We start from the raw sequence: 18,172 nt of genomic DNA on the forward strand, positions 1-18,172 counted from the left end.
GATAGGTCTTATGGCGACGATGGGATAGGAAAGGCCTAGGAGTTGGAAGGAAGCGGCCGTGGCCTTATTTAAGGTACAGCCCCAGCATTTGCCTGGTGTGAAAATGGGAAACCACGGAAAACCATCTTCAGGGCTGCCGATAGTGGGATTCGAACCTACTATCTCCCAGATGCAAGCTCACAGCCGCGAGCCTCAAATAATAGTCTAACAGCATCCTCCTGCTCCTCTCCATTCTATGCCACAGTACTCAGAACCCTCTACCTGACTAATATAAACATACAATATACAGTGCTCTGACTGAGCATCGATCCCTGGGCCAGCTAAGAGCAAGGCACCTAACATAAACATTAAAATAACAGGAACTCAACTACGTCGTCCCATGACCAACACCTAAAGGGCTAGTCATTTAAAGTGACAATACAAAAGGAAATGCAATCTCTACTAGTACCGTAACAACAAGGTCGTTGTCTCCCTAAAAACACTTGACAGACACCATTCTGCTTTTACTGCCGCATTCCTGGGTCGTGACGTCAGACACCTTCATCCCCTCGCTCACTCTCGGCACATGACAGGAGCCGGCCATACTTTGTTTTCTATAAATAGCTTCCAGCTGACTGCTGAGGAGCCGACTGCAGGGGAATCTCTCTTTCACTGTCCCTCACGGACACTGGCCCACATAGCGCTCTCATAATTATGCATGGGCTACATGCCATCGTATCTATTTCATTATCAATACAACATAATCTCGCTGCTGCCTCCACTGGGCTTATCCATTACATTACAAGGGCGCAATCCACTGCGTTATCATTACTTGGCCATAACAAGGCGTATCAAACTCATATAACATATTATTAATCTGCGCTAAGGCTTTCTCTACATCAATTTGCACAGTCAGCTAATTGCATAATGCTCATATATCTCAAACATGATGACACGCACCCCCTGACACGTTAACCTGAGTGAGTTTAAGGGATAAGTCACGATCTCCAATAAATTACATAATACCTCAAAGATATATACCTAACGCTGCACTATCAACAATATCTGACTGCCTTACACAGGTGTTATGATCATGAGAAATGGAGACAACAAGTACTCAATCATAATAGTACCGTCTGGAAAAGTTATGATACAAACAAGGAATAAACGACAAGCAACCTACAATTAAATAAACTGAGTTCGAGTCCTGGGCATAGCTATACTGTACACAACGATCTACCCTAACATAATTTACATGTTGGCTGACGGCCAACCTTGTTCCTATCCTGTGGAGTTTAACATTGCATGCTTCTTACAAAGCTCTGACCTGAAATTATCGGTGAACATGTCGGAACGGCCCCTCATTGGACAGATGGAGTTACTGCATCATGACAGGCTTCGACGCTGGTGGCATGTCCGGGCTGGTGACTGGAGACATTCTGGCTGGCGAGAACATTTCCGAAAGCTTCACAGGTGGTTGGAGGATGTCTCCTACGGTGTCGTGATGAGTAGGTGCGCCTGATGTCCCTGGTTCAACTCCCGATGTCGTGAGGACTCCTTGTCTTCTTCAGCTCCCGTTACCGCTCCCTCAATATAAATGGGCATTATCTCGTACTGGGTTGATGTAGGGAAAACTGTAAAGAAATGTTTATTACACACAGTTCGTATTCGATGCCTGTTTCCACTACCACCATACCTCATGCAGTCATTTGACCAAGTCACTTTCAGAGTATAGACTTGATACATAACTGTTCCCTTCACAAGACATGATAACAGTTTCATATTAGACTTTCACACTGACCGAACTTTCTGACACAATAGATAACATGAGCTTACACTAATACGCGTATTTTGTTTGTTATAATGTGAACCTCAAGTAATATGAAGCTACTAGTCAAACAGTCTAATTATTAGCAGCACATCCTCACATGATAGCAGATCAGCGCATGTAATATCAATAATTCAGCTTAATTATCCATGTTGATTACTTACTTTTCCCCAGATTCAATTGTACTAGGCATATGCAGCTCGAAGATAAAGACGCTCTTCTGTATGCTGGCTCGCAGCGTGATGACCTCGTTCTAGCAGCCGTACAGTCAATGAATGAATCTGACGCGCTCGGCGGTCGTGTATTTATAATCAGGCTGGTGATGGCGTTACCACGCTTGTGTGTAGGTCTGCATAACCCGCGCTCGCGACTGGAAGCTTCTCCCGCACAAAGAGCGACAAGTATCTCACAGAACGTATGCACTTATAATTACAGCCGTGCCGCATATAAAAATTTACAGGAAATTATGCTGGTTGCAATTCTCCTATCAAATCCAGTGCATCTCTTCCGTAGCCGGAGATATTAAATTAATTTCTTCTTCCCTCCAAAGCGCAATCAGCCCGCGGGATTCATGAAGTGGTGCGCGTCCAACACTATTAATAAAGAGGCTTCGCTTGAGTAATAAATTCCTTTTATGAGTCTCTGGAATTTTCATAATAATACTGCTGCTATGTTCCCAAGAGAAATGCTCAATCTGTACTCTCTTATATAATGAAATGCTATACAATGACTTTCATGGTGGTCTCATGCAATTCCAATATTTAAGGCTAAAATCCAGACTATTTGAACATGAACTGAATGGTTCAATACAAAGATTGTTTTAAATTTGGCAAAGTATTACTATTGAGAATGTATAGTCTAATGTAAATGTATGACAGCTGAAGATGACTTTATGAGGAGTCGAAACCGGTCCTGTTTTTTTTTAAATTTAATAAATAAGTATTGATAAGGTCGATCTCTTTTTCTTTCTATGATATATGATAGATATCAATACGGAACATAATGAAATAAATTAATCAAGATAATTCCAGTAAATCAATGGAAATATGTCAACATTTCCATTCATAGTGTGGCACTCGGACAGGTATCTTCATTAAATACTTGGGATAAATAATATCTGAGGATGGCTACTGTCAAGGTGCGGCTTGGAATAGTAAGAGCAGCCTTGAGCCTAGAGCTGAAGAACTGATTTCTTAAGATATCTGTTTGGTTACTGGGGTTGTACTGCAGGGAAACATGGATGCTGAATACCAGCTTGACTAGTTGTATTCACACATTTGAAATTTGGGGTTGGAAACATCTGCTTAAGTTTCCTTAGACAGACTGAGGTACTCAATCGAGTTGGTGAAGGAAGTGTACTGCTTGGACAACTTCGTGAAAGACGACTTGCCTGGATCGGGCACGTGCTGCGACATACAGACTTACTACAAGACATAACAGAAATAATGAAAAAAGAGGAAGACCATGGCACACTTTCATTGACCAACAGAAGCAAGAATGTTGGGCAATTAAAATAGAAGGCCCACTGCCATGAGAACTAGATAACTGTTGTTAGACGAGCAAATCAACGAGACGACTGATAGACTACAGGGTGGCGCATAAATAGTTGACACATTTAATTTTAGAATAACAACTTTATTTTTCAAAAAACACTAATTAAATTACAAGTAATATATGACACGTTTAGCCCGTATTGTCAACTTTGAACAGTTTAATTATATTAACATTAAAAGTTCCACCTTTACAATACTTACAAAAGATTTTCTTCTTAAAGCAAAATTATAGGTACATGTTTCGTCCCTCTAGGGGCATCTTCAGCCTAGCAAAGAATGAAAGTTAAATAGTAAAGTTACCATAACAAAAAAAGTGTTATATACACGTCCACAGCAACTCAAATTTACATGATCTTAGTGTGCCATTTGATAACAAAGTGGTGATGTGAAATTCGTTGTTCAAGTACAAAAGAATCTTACGCTCAATGACACACAGGTTAAGAGAGAGAAATCATGACTAGTAGTTCAGCATAGAACCAAGCTATGGCGACCCCAGTCTAGAAAGCCAAGAATACCGGCCGAGAGGATTCGTTGCATTGACAATATGTCGCCTCATAATCTGCAGGCCTCCGGGCTGAGCAGTGGTCGCTTGGTAGGCGAACGACCATCAGGGCTGTAGTGCCATTGGGTTTTTGTTTAATGAACAGTGTCCACAATGGTATAGTGGATCCGAACTTTCTTTTTAAGAGTGACAAGGCATGGTTTCATTTGTGTGGATATGTCGTTCACAGAACAATAGCATCTGTAGAGAATTCACACACTTTACAGCCAATACCTCTGCACGATCTGCAGGCAGGTGTATGGTGCGCTATTAGTGCCCCATGAATTATCAGTCAGATATTTTTTTCAAGACACGATTACTTCCGACCATTATATTCACAGTATTCTCGAACCATTTTGTGCTGAACTGACTGAAGAAGAAGAAGAAGAAGAAGAAAGGTATGGCTATTTCCAGCAGGACGGTGCAACAGCACATACCGCGCGTAGCTCTATGCAACAGTTGCAGGAAGTGCTCGATGATGATGAGATCATCAGTAAAGGCCTATCTATCTATGGGGAACTCTCAAAGAAAACGTTTAGAGGAATAATTCTGGAACCGCAAAGTGTGTTTCTAAATCTCTTAAGATGTGAAGCTTGCATCACAGCTTAACAAGATAACTTTCAACCTCTGTAAATACTGGTGAGTTCAGTTTCATTTACTAGTTTATTTATTTGTCCTACGCACGTATATAGCTGGCAAGTTCAGTTTTGTTTGGTTTCTATGGGAGTAATTATGCTGCTTATTTGAAATGAGTACGACCGCTCATCATTGTGGGACTGCGCTCACTGTCACTGCTTCTCTGCACTCCTGTGCCTCAGTACTCCACTATGAAGTCTTAAAATATATTCCATGTATATACAGAGCCATGAAACTACATCCAAGCTTCTACAGGGACATCTGGTATGTTTCTCAGTCCTCAGCCTTATCACCACCTCTGTTCATTCTTGCAATGGACCCACAAGCGACCGACACCTGAGCCTATTTTGATGTTCGTGACATGCTAATTACAGTACTAAAAACAGGCTTGATGCCCAACACCAACCCCCCAAAAATGTAATGATCCACTAGCACTACACAGGCCGTGAATTAACAACAAATTTATGTACCTAACATAAAATGCAAGAAACTGGGTAAAGCTTTCATCGAGCCTTAACGAAAAGCAAGTTACAGATCCAACACGGCGAGGCTTGGACGATGTCACAACATGCTATACAAGACTGCCAGCTTAGGTCCAGCAGGTGACAAGACCATTGGAATGGGGGCAAGTAAAGAGGGTCTGGGAGCATAAGCCCCCACGTTAGGGCTGCAAACAGGTTAAGAGGGTAAAACTTCCATACCCGGTGTGCGAAGGTGAGTTTAGATATCCAACATGGCACGACTCAGGCTTGCCAACTTAAGCATTCTTAGTGACAAGGCCATTGGGCTGAATTTGTTAGGTCCAGGGAGTGACAAGACAATTGGGCTGGATAGGTTAGGTCCGGCTAGTGACTACACCATTGGTCTGGGGGCAAGCAAAGAGAGCCTGGAGGTGTAAGCCCCAGATTAGAGCCTCGGAGCGGCCCTTAGGCCTCTAGTATCCCGCGTGACACCACCATTGGTCTGGATAGGTTAGTGACAAAACCATTGGTCTGGATATGTTAGACAAAAATTACAAGAAGTGAGAGTTAAATTGATGGTAGCCCTGTTCTTGTACACTATGCGAGCTCAATCTATCTATCTATCTATCTATATATATATATATATATATATATATATATAAAATAAGAGTTTTGTCTGTACATTGCTCAGAATTTAAAAAGGATGGTATTTCTGTATCGGTCATGTCCACAGTAACAAGGAAATGCACTTTTTAATTTTCCGTAATTTCTGTCTGTCTGTATGTATGTATGTATGTATGTATGTACACGCATCACGAGAAAAGGGCTAAAGGGAATTTAATGAAAATTGGTATGCAAAGTCGGGGAATAAGTCGCTACAATCTAGGCCATAAATAATTTTATTCGCACTGAGTGAAATGGTAGTTTAGGGGAAGGCCTAAAATTAAATTCTCAGATATTTATGTTATTAGTGGTCGTATCTTAATGAAACTCGGTATGCAGAGTCGGGATAATAAGTCGATATAATCTAGCCCACACATAATTGTATTCATGCTGTATGAAATTGTAGTTTAGGGGAAGGCCTAAAATTTAATTCTCAAATATTTATGCCATTAGTGGTCGTATCTTAATGAAAATTGGTACCCAAAGTCAAGGAATAAATTGCTGCAATCTAGGCTATACGTAACTGTATTCACGCTGAGAAAAATTGTTGTTTAGGGGGAGGCCTAATTATTATTTATTTATTTTTTTTGCTAGTTGCTTTACGTCGCACCGACACAGATAGGTCTTATGGCGACGATGGGACAGGAAGGACTAGGAGTGGGAAGGAAGCGGCCGTGGCCTTAATTAAGGTACAGCCCCAGCATTTGCCTGGTGTGAAAATGAGAAACCACGGAAAACCATTTTCAGAGCTGCCGACAGTAGGGTTCGAACCTACTATCTCCCGAATACTGGATACTGGCCGCACTTAAGCGACTGCAGCTATCGAGCTCGGTGGCCTAAAATTTAATTCTCAAGTATCTGTTATTTGTAGTCGTATCGATAAATCCTGCATAACTAAAGTTATGTAGTATTAAATTTCTGATCATTTATGTCTTATACATTGTTACCGACTAGGATCACAGAGATATTAATGAATTTGGATTTTTGTTACTAAGTCCATACCAGCGCCGAGTCATGAGAACATGGGTAAGCAGAATTTAATGAAAATCGGTATGTAAAGTCGGAAAATAAGGAACTACACTCTGCGCTACAAATAATTTTATAAGACATCCTAATATCACAGAGTCGAAAGAAAACTAAATGTGAAGGCCTACAACATAGAAAGCTCATAAAATTGATCAACAATAACATTACATTGACCATTGTTTGTTGTGATGTGCTTTGTGTCTTCTGTTGCCACTCACGATATATAGGATTACTACTGTGTACCGAGTATTTTTTTATTCGCTTTACGTCGCACCAACGCAGATAGGTCTTACGGTGACGATCAGATAGGAAAGGGCTAGGAGTGTGAAGGAAGTGGGCTTGGCCTTAAATAAGGTACATCCCTAGCATTTGTCTGGTGTGAAAATGGGAAACCAAGGAATACCATCTTCAGGGCTGCCAACAGTTGAGTTTGAATCCAATATCTCCTGGATGCATGCTCACAGCTGCATGCCCCTAACCACACGGCCAGCTCACCCGGTCGTACCGAGTGTAACAGCCTGCCTGAATATTGGCAGGAAGTAGCTCGGGAGTTAGATAACTTTCTTCTTTAGTATGCCAATCCTCCGGTTCATAAATTTTCTGATACTACTGGTACGTAACACACTGTTTCATCATAGCATTCGAGCTATTCAATCCCTACTCTGAGGAACTGTGGAATGAGCAGTTTGCGTATTTCACGGAACAATAGCACAGAAGTATTCACGGCTGTCTGCGGCCTGGTCATTCAAGCTCTGGAACTTTGGACTGTTAGATCGGCACCATAGCACGGTTGAGAAAATGTGCTGTTTTTCATTTGATCAACTATTTTATATGATAACATTGCTTTTAATGCCTACATTCCTACTGACGTTTTTGTAATGACCTATGTTGACTTTAGTTAGGAAATCCACAAAGTCAGTCTTTCTGAGAATCCCGTAGCGAAGCATGGGTACATCAGCTAGTAGGAGATAAAACGAAGCTTGGCCTGCGAATAGGAACACAGCATGAACATTGGCTAACCAATAGGAACACAACACATGGTTGTATTCAGCTGATTTACAGTCTCGGTTTTAATTCTACTATATAAGTAAGAATACTTCTAGGGGCGGGATGGTACCGTAGATTTACAGTGCCCCTGTTTTAATTCTCCCATGTAAGTAATAATACTTCTAGGGGCAGGTTCGTGAGTCCCTAGCAAGCAAAAAGGAAGGATCTCTACGCTACTTCAGGTATCGTTTTACGTCATTTTTATATGCTTTCTCACCCACTTAACCTACAAAGGCTCTTGGGAAGTAACACCAGAAACTGAAACGATTTAAGTCGATGACACGTACCTGCAGCTCAACTTATAAGCAACAAGTCACTGACCTACACACACTTATTTTCTCACTATATTTCAATACTAGGCCCTACAGAATGATAGTGGGGCCACTATCATTCTCATTCACTACCCATCTCGACCAATGGTGAAATTTAAATGTAGGGCTATGTAAAAGCCTTAGGCTCTCCCATTATTACAGCAATATTATGGCCGAGTATGCCGAATCCCTATAGCTACCTCAATTGAGAGGCAGTAGTAAAATAAATTATGCCAGGCTGAGTGGCCCAGACAGTTGAGGCGCTGGCCTTCTGACCCCAACTTGGCAAGTTCGATCCTGGCTTAGTCCAGTGGTATTTGAAAGTGCTCAAATACATCAGCCTCGTGTCGGTATATTTGCTGGCACGTAAAAGAAATTCTACGGGACTAAATTCCGGCACCTCGGCATCTCCGAAAACTGTAAAAGAGTCGTTAGTGGGACGTAAAGTAAATAACATTTTAAAAAAAAAATTATATGCAATCTTCAATATATGTATTTAATATTATGCCAGTATCTAAGGCCTCTTTCCTTCACCATTAAGCTTAACAGTGATTTCATACTTTTTTACAACGAAATAAAAAATAAAAATAAACGTCGTTAATGATGCACACTTAACGCTAACACATTGTTACTAACTATTAAAATACACCGTAAAAATGCATCCACAGCAAGATGTTTTTGTTAACTTTGTTAATAAATACTGTTAATGAACAATGTTCATAAACATTTTTGTATGTTAATAAACAAAATAGCGTGTTCATTAACTTTTCGAGCAAGTTGATAAACAACATTTCTTTAACTTTTGTGAATGAAACTTTTCATTAACTGTTTGTGTTTTCGTTAACATTTTCGTTCGCACATGCGCAAGGACGCAATTAGAGCACGCAGATTCGTAGATTCTAAAAATTGACTATCATATCGCAAGCGAAAGTTCTAATAAACAGTACCGTACCTTTAATTCTGTATGATATTATTTTAGCTGTGTTATAATGTAGTTTCATTTCCAGCTTCGCTCCTTGCTGAATAACCTAACCTCCCATAATCGCTTGTATATCATCAAAATAATACTATCCGAACTAGGTAGGTTAAATGAAGATTTTCTTTGTTTCGTACCTTTACCAATTCCTTGATATTGTTGTATAAAACTTTAAACACCTCAGACACTCTATACAAATAGGTATACAGGGTGTAACTAAATATGTGGGAAAGCTCCGGGGATTCGATAGAGGACGTGACAACAAGCTTGTTGCTAGGGGCTTTACGTCGCATCGACACAGATAGGTCTTATGGCGACGATGGGATAGGAAAGGCCTAGGAGTTGGAAGGAAGCGGCCGTGGCCTTAATTAAGGTACAGCCCCAGCATTTGCCTGGTGTGAAAATGGGAAACCACGGAAAACCATCTTCAGGGCTGCCGATAGTGGGATTCGAACCTACTATCTCCCGGATGCAAGCTCACAGCAGCGCGCCTCTACGCGCACGGCCAACTCGCCCGGTATGACAACAAGCAGAACATGTCCTGTAAACATATGGTTTATTTGCTTTCGTTTCCGTGTTACAGGCTTTGTTTGTGGTGTACATAACACAGACCACTTCATTATGCAGGTTGGTCATTTGTGTAGGGCACACAGGCCACTTGTACATTTCGTACCTATTCAAGTCTGTGAGCATTTGTTTTGCATTCAAAGCCACGTGATGTCAGTTGCTTAGCAAAGTGAACACTTCCACACAGGTCATAGGCTAGAGTGGAGTGATTTGTGTTGTCAGTTATTATTGAGTGCACGTACAGTAAAAGTCGTGATACAATGGGGTACTCGAATCAGGAAATCGCAGACATGCACCTTCTGTATGGATGGGCTCAGTGTAACGCAAATGAAGCATGGCGTTTGTATGTGGAACACTTTCCTAATAGACATTTACCAAACAACAAGACGCTCCAAAGAATACATGAGCGTCTTTGCGAAACAGGCTCGTTTAGCAGACGTGTTGCTGATAATGTACGACCTAGGAGCACAAGAACACCTGATACAGAGGAACGAGTTCTCAACCATATTGAAGAAAATAGAAATAGCATCAGGGAATTAGCGGCAATGGTGAATGTGGGTCATATGACAGCGTGGAGGATTCTACGTGAACAGCTTTTTTATCCATATCACCGTCAAAGAGTCCAAGGTCTTAGTACAGCTGACTTTCCACCCAGAGCAGCATTTTGTACCTGGTTGCAACAGATGTGTGTTCAGGAGCAACATTTCCTCTCTGCTATTCTGTTTCCAGACGAAGTGAAGTTTACCAAAAGTGGAGTGCAGAACTTTCACAATACGCATGTCTGGGCGTATGAAAATCCCAGAGAAGTTGTGCAAAGCAGACATCACAACAGCTCAGTATTAACATTCGGGTTGGAATAATAGGTGACACATTAATTGGTCCTTACATTTTACTGGGAACATTGACAGGAGCGTCATACTGTGCCTTTTTAACAAATGATTTACATAGTTGGTTGGAAGACGTTCCACTGGATTTAATTCAGCGCATGTGGTTTATGCATGATGGAGCACTGCCTCATTTTGCTCTTGCTGCTACAGTAATTTTACATCAGCGATTCCCAAACAAATGGATTGGGCGTCAGAGACCGACACTGTGGCCTGCTCGTTCACCCGATCTCAATCCATCAGACTTCTACTTATGGGATCATTTGAAGGCCATTGTGTATGCCACACCTATTCATAACATGGAAATTCTGTGTCAGCGAATAGAACAAGGGCATCAGCAGATACGACAGATGCCTGGAATATGGGAACGAGTGAGACAGTCAATGATGCGGCGCATAGACGCCTGCATTACAGCTCGCCATAGCCATTTTGCACCTTCTGTAGAGAACTGTGAGCAGTAAATTACACTTTATCAACACAAATGACCAACCTGCATAGTGGAGAGTAGTGTTGGCTACTGAATGCATGATTCGAAGCAGTGTATCAATACATTCAAGTGTCTGAGTGAATCGATTCAAAGGAACGACGAGCTCACAGCACACGATTCAGCTTACTCCCAATTAAATTGAAATAATAAAGAAGGTAGTTCAACCTATTCAATACAAATAAATAAGAAATGTAGTGTTACATTCCTATTTAATTATAAGCGGAAGCGGTACCCGTTTCGACCCCAATCCGGGTCATCATCAGCCGAATAAAACGCAAAAACAATGCATAGGTAAGAAAGAAATTAAAGAACGAGTCCCCCACAAAAACAGTTGAAGAGGCATTATAAGACAACGGGGATAGTCACTGTAAAATCCAGAAGATGTATAAGGTAAGTCACTTATAAGAAGCAAGACGCAATCTTCTGAACAGCATCACAGCACACGCAAAGTTCGGCACTGTCTCAAAATGTTTACGAGAAGCGGAGAACAGTTAAGTGAGCCAGCTTGCATACACTATCAGGCGCGAAGTCACAACATAATCCAACAAATATGAAGATCCAAAATTGTGCAGAAGCCGAAGACGAGTCGCTCGATTGAAGTAAAGTGCCAGCTTCCGAAGAGTGCGCACACACACACACACGCGCGCGCGCACACACACATATATATATATTTAATACAATTCAACATAATTGAAATATGCAACTAGGATCTTGTAGATTCTTTAGAACAGTTGACGTAAGAAACAACTGTGAAGAGAAAAATGGTAAAAAGCACAATACCGGAAAAAAAATTAAAAATGTATATGCACAGTGCGCTATTTCTTGAAGATAAGAATTCAGGTCGTAATTGAGGTAGTCAAAGTCAGCACAAGGCATGAGTTTAAATTTGAATGTAAAGACCCAAAATGCAGGTGGCACTATAGTATATTAGTATACAGCTTACTCCCAGCGGGCAGTGCTGAGTGGCGCACTCATTCGACGTTGACGGGGAGCTGAGCTACCACTGCAGCGAGACAGTGAATCATGGCACATCGAAAGAATCGTGAATGAGCATGGCTCAGTGAGACACAAGATACACAAGGCTTCTTATCGGCACACTGGACACTGGCGGAGAGCCGAGCTTCCGCTGCAGCGAGACATACTGTATAGTGAGCCATGGCACACCGAAAGAATCGTGAACGAGCACGGCTCAGTGAAACACAAGATAGCCTACACAAGGTTTAAATAATAGATGGATTTATTTGCAGTGTTAAAAAGGTAGTCAAAACATAGTTGACATTTGACAATTAAACACGACTCTAACCTGCCCTATGACTATGAGTCATTCTCATGACCAGTCAAAAGTACCTGTTTTATATTGGGAAGAACGGCTCAGTATTCTCTCAGTTCATATGTCACATCATTGCACAAGTCTTCAATTATATGTGGACAGTAAGTGAGCCGACTGACGCAATAACTTAATCAACAGTATGTTGAATCAGAAAACCAGCGGGCTACTGTACATCTCGGGTAGCCTATACAAAATATGACGATTTTAAAAAATCCTCAGCTGATAGAAAAACACATATTTTCAAAAATGACTGAGCGAGTTTGACGTGCGGTTAGTATCGCGTAGCTATGAGCTTGCATTCGGGGGATGGTAGGTTTGAATCCCACCGTCGGCAGCCATTAAGATCGTTTTCCGTAGTTTCCCCATTTTTACACCAGGAAATGCTGGGACTGTACCTTAATTCAGGCCATGGCTGTTACCTTCCTAATCCTAGACCTTTCCCATCCTGCATCGACGGAAACCTTCGATGTATTAGAGTGACTAGCATTTTTTTCTAAGAAAGGAGTTCAGAGTATGAAGACCAGATGGCAGCTGTGAGCACTGAATGCTGTTGCTGCTGTCTTACCAGCACATACTACACAGATGCAGTAGGAGCGGTGACTAATGTGCCCTGAATCGGATCACTGTATCGATTCAGTAACATGAACGGAATCAAATGAATTGATTCAGTAAAATTAATCGAATGTCCCATCACTAGTGGAGAGGTCTGTGTTAGCTACACCACAAACAAAGCCTGTAACATGGAAACAAAAGCAAATAAACCATATGTTTACCGGACATGTTCTGCTTGTTGTCAGGTTCACTATCAAATTCCCAGAGCTTTCCCACCTATTTAGTTAGACCCTGTATAAGTGAAATGTCACCAGCTGCTAGGAATCTTTAAAGTTACAGCCTATCTATAAATAAAAATAGCCTGTCATTAGTGGAGCCGGCTTTCTGATAATCTGTATCATTACTTGCAATTTCAGACCCAATTACTGTTAGTAAGAACTGAAAGTCATGTGGGGGCATTCTCTAGAGAATTTTGAAAGCCTGCTGCATCATGAATTAAAAGTTCTGACATAAGTGTTCTTCCCAAACTTAATTCTACTCGCCTTTCCAGTATTTTCCTTTGCCACACTTCGCATCTGTGCTTTTCTCTAATGGTACTCAATAAAATATTGAAAGCTGCAGCTGTATTAATAAGTATGGTCTTCTTCCTGACCCTATCCATTGTAACCTCACAAACAGTTATTTTGGTGTGGACACAATGTTGAAGAAGTTTGCTAACAAAAGTTTATTAACGTGTGGAGAAATGTTTTCATTAACATTGTTTATTAACTTTGTTTCGTTAACATTGTGTATTAACTTTGGTGTGGACTATCCATAATATAGTATTATACTTACAGCAGCAATTATAATTCAGTGCAAACCCATAGATGATGTTGATACTTCTTGAATGCGCAAAGCCATATCTCGTCACTCAAAGAGGAGTATTTCAAGTTAACAATACTACACACATACATTCATTTCGGAATAATCATACCAACGATATTAACACTATATTATTTACTATAACACGCTATAACACACGTGTGTAAACACTTCTTCTTCTTCTACTTCTTTTGTTGGAAAAATGAGCAGCGTCTACGGGTAGAGGTATCTCCATTGCTGCCATCGAATAAAGAGAAATTCCTTTCTTCATTAGCCTACACAAAAAATGAAAGAAAACTAATCTCCGTTCTTTAACTATACATGACTATTGTGTAAAAACAAAACAGAGACAATATTTGAAAAAAAATCATACTCAGATATTTACGATGTTTTGAGATCAGGATATTTCGATATTTCTTTCATATCCTATATTACTGAATATTCATGGAACAGCTTTGGAAGTAGAAAGTAAAAAATCCATTATAGTGCTCAATATAACAGTTCTGATTAGTATGCTGATGGTGTCAATTGGTTAAATGAAATGATGGTTACCAACTGAGAAGTTAATTTCGGTATCGTTTACTTCGTGCGGCTCCTTGGTTGAATAGTCATCGTACTCCGCATCAGAGGACCTCGGGTCGATTCCTAGGCGGGTCAGGAATTTAACTTTGGTTAATTCTTCTAGCTTCTGAAAACCGTCAAAAGTAGTTAGTGGGACGTAAAAACAATAACATAATTCCTCTAACTCAGAGACTGGGTTTTTACATATCTTCATTTACCCAGTAGTGTGCGCTATACGGGTTCTAAACCACCACATCAGCATTTTTTGTGCTGAGTCAGCACCAGAGGTCGTTGACCCGGCCACGTGACTGACCTCAATTTTTTGGACAAGAGAACGTCGCTAACTTCAATGCTGCCATCTAGACAGGTTCTAACCTTACTTTTGAGAACAAGTGAACGTGGCTAGCCTCACTGTTGCAATCTTAACCACGTGGGCGCGGAATTTAAAGAGATGTCAAGATGACAGCTGCCACCTTGACAGGTCCTAACCACATGCACTTGTTTGGCGCGGATTTTGAACAAATGAACTTGGCTAACCTTACTTCTGCCATCTTGACAGGTCCTAACATCACTGCTGCCATCTTAACCACGTAGGGCGCGGAATTTAAACAGCTGTCAAACAGCTGTTTGGCGCAGATTTTAAACAAGTGAACGTGGCTAACCTAACTGCTGCCATCTTGACAGGTTCTAACTTCACTGTTGCCATCTTAACCACGTGGGGCGTGGAATTTGAAAAAATAACAGGACAGCTGCTATCTTGACAGGTCCTAACCAAGTGCACTTCTGTGGCGTGGATTTTGAACAAGTAAACGTGGCTAACCTCACTGCTGCCATCTTGACAAGTTCACTTGTTTAAAATCCGCACCAAACAAGTGCACGCCACCTGACAATTACTCTACTTAGGAATTTTAAAAGCAATATTTTTAGGCCCATTTGTACAACAATGTAAGGATGTCACGTTTGCCGTGTAAAGTGGCATTCCACTAAAAATTGTGTATTCATTTATTTTTCTTTCTGCCTGAGGAAGTCTGCTGGCCCCTTAAGCCCCGCCGGGCCCGCAGACCTTACACACCCTTACGTTACGCCACTGGACTGTTTTCTGTGAGCCAGACTGAGTGGCTCAGACGGTTGAGCGCCGGCCTTCTGACCCCAACTTGTCAGGTTCAATCCTAGCACAGATCGATGGTATTTGAAGGTGCTCAAATACATCAGCCTTGTGTCGGTAGATCAATCAATCAATCAATCAATCAATCAATCAATCAATCAATCAATACTGATCTGCATTTAGGGCAGTCGCCTAGGTGGCAGATTCCCTATCTGTTGTTTTCCTAGCCTTTTCTTAAATGATTTCAAAAATATTGGAAATTTATTGAACATCTCCCTTGGTAAGTTATTCCAATCCCTAACTCCTCTTCCTATAAACGAATATTTGCCCCAATTTGTCCTCTTGAATTCGAACTTTATCTTCATATTATGATTTTTCCTACTTTTCAAGACGCCACTCAAACTTATGCGTCTACTAATGTCATTCCATGCCATCTCTCCGCTGACAGCTCGGAACATACCACTTAGTCGAGCAGCTCGTCTCCTTTCTCCCAAGTCTTCCCAGCTCAAACTTTGCAACATTTTTGTAACGCTACTCTCTTGTCGAAAATCACCCAGAACAAATCGAGCTGCTTTTCTTTGGATGTTTTCCAGTTCTCGAATCAAGTAATTCTGGTGAGGATCCCATACACTAGAACCATACCATAGTTGGGGTCTTACCAGAGACTTATATGCCCTCTCCTTTACATCCTTACTGCAACCGCTAAATACCCTCATAATCATGTGCAGAGATCAGTACCCCTTATTTACAATCATATTTATGTGATTACCCCAATGAAGATCTTTCCTTATATTAAGAAGACCTAGATATTTACAATGATCCGCATAAGGAACGTTCACCCCATCAACGCAGTAATTAAAACTGAGAGGACTTTTCCTATTTGTGAAACTCACAACCTGACTTTTAACCCCGTTTATCATCATACCATTGCCTGCTGTCCATCTCACAACATTATCGAGGTCATTTTGCAGTTGCTGACAATCTTGTAACTTATTTATTACTCTATGCAGAATAGCATCATCCGCATCTGATTTCACTTCTTTACTCATATAATTTATATATATAAGAAAACATAAAGTTCCAATAATACTGCCTTGTGGAATTCCCCTTTTAATTATTACAGGGTCAGATAAAGCTTCGCCTACTCTAATTCTCTGAGTTCTATTTTCTAAAAATATAGCCACCCACCTTGGCAGGTTCGATCCTGGCTCAGTCCGGTAGTATTTGGAGGTGCTCAAATACGTCAGCCTCGTGTCAGTAGATATAATGGCACGTAACAGAACTCCTGAGGGACAAAATTCCGGCACCTCGAAGTCTCCGAAAACCGTCAAAAAGCAGTTAGTGGGACGTAACAACAATAACATTATTATTGTTTTCTGTGTTGTATTATTAGATTCTCATCATGCACGTGTCTTTCCTGTCTGCTCTTTATTTTTTCTGACATGAATTTTGCTATAGTGAAGGTTTTCTCCGAAATTCGGAACTCTCAGATATTTGGGCGGCTCCCCTTTCAGAAGAGAACCGGGCGAGTTGGTCGTGCGGTTAGGAGAGCGCAGCTACGAGCTTACATCCGGGAGATAGTGGGTTCGAACTCCACTGTCGGCAGCCCTAAAGATGGTTTTCCGTGGTTTCCCATTTTCACACCAGCTGTGGAGCTGTAACTTAATTCAGACCACAGAAAAATGTAAAAAAGAAGTATGTATGTACTGTACACGCATTACGAGAAAATGGCTTCTGAGAATTTAATGAAAATCGGTATGTAATGTTGGGAAATGAAGTATTACGATCTAGGCTATAAATAATTTTATTCACGGTGGATGAAATACTAGTTTAGGAGAAGGCCCAACATTTAATTATCAAATATCTTATTAGTGGTCCTATCTATAAATCTTACACAACAAAAGTTGTAGAGAAAACAATTTTAGGTAATTTATGTCTTCAGTTTTACTGACCGGCTATTACAACAGAGATATGCATTTATACTTCTGTTGCATAGTCCATACCACCGGGTGAGTTGGCCGTGCGGTTAGGGCCGCACAGCTGTGACCTTGCATCCGGGAGAGAGTGGGTTTGAACCCCACTGTCGGCAGCCCTGAAGATGGTTTTCCGTGGTTTCCCGTTTTCACACCAGGCAAATGCTGGGGCTGTACCTTAATTAAGGCCACGGCCGCTTTCTTCCCACTCCTAGGCCTTTCCTATCACATCGTCCCCATAAGACCTACCTGTGTCGGTGCGACGTAAATCAAGCTGTAAAAACAAAAAACACAAAAGATAGTCCATATCAACGACGAGCCACGAGAACATGGAAGCCCTGAAGATGGTTTTCCGTGATTTCCAATTTTCACACCAGGCAAATGAAAATCGGCCGCTTCCTTCCCACTCCTAAGCCTTTCCTATCCCATCGTCGCCATAACACATAAATCTGTCGGTGCGACGGCAATTGTTTGTTGTTCCGGAAGTGGAAATCACGTTTTAAAACGTTCCGACTTCCGTACTTAGAATACACTTCCAATCAATCAATCAATCAATCAATCAATCAATCAATCAATCAATCAATCAATCAATCAATCAATCAATCAATCAATCAATCAATCAATCAATCAATCAATCAATCAATCAATCAATCAATCAATCACTACTGATCTGCATTTAGGGCAGTCGCCCAGGTGGCAGATTCCCTATCTGTTGTTTTCCTAGCATTTTCTTAAATGATTGCAAAGAAATTGGAAATTTATTGAACCTCTCCCTTGGTAAGTTATTCCAATCCCTAACTCCCCTTCCTATAAACGAATATTTGCCCCAAT

General features: G+C 41.0%; 1 long non-coding RNA gene across 2 annotated transcripts in view; it reads right to left on the bottom strand.

Moving 5' to 3' along the window:
- The window catches only part of LOC136881762 (uncharacterized), a 60,582-nt gene extending 46,715 nt beyond the window's left edge, over positions 1–13,867 (bottom strand). Inside the window, exon 1 of one of the 2 annotated variants that reach the window (XR_011018749.1) lies at positions 13,676–13,867. This is a non-coding gene — a long non-coding RNA (uncharacterized lncRNA). Of the gene's footprint in view, positions 1–1,306; positions 2,866–13,675 lie in introns of those variants that run through there. The other variant, XR_011018748.1, reaches the window with a different exon arrangement.
- Between the last annotated feature and the right edge of the window lie 4,305 nt (positions 13,868–18,172).

The sequence above is a fragment of the Anabrus simplex genome, chromosome 10 (genome assembly GCF_040414725.1).
Source record: "Anabrus simplex isolate iqAnaSimp1 chromosome 10, ASM4041472v1, whole genome shotgun sequence".
Taxonomy (NCBI): Eukaryota; Metazoa; Arthropoda; class Insecta; order Orthoptera; family Tettigoniidae; genus Anabrus; species Anabrus simplex.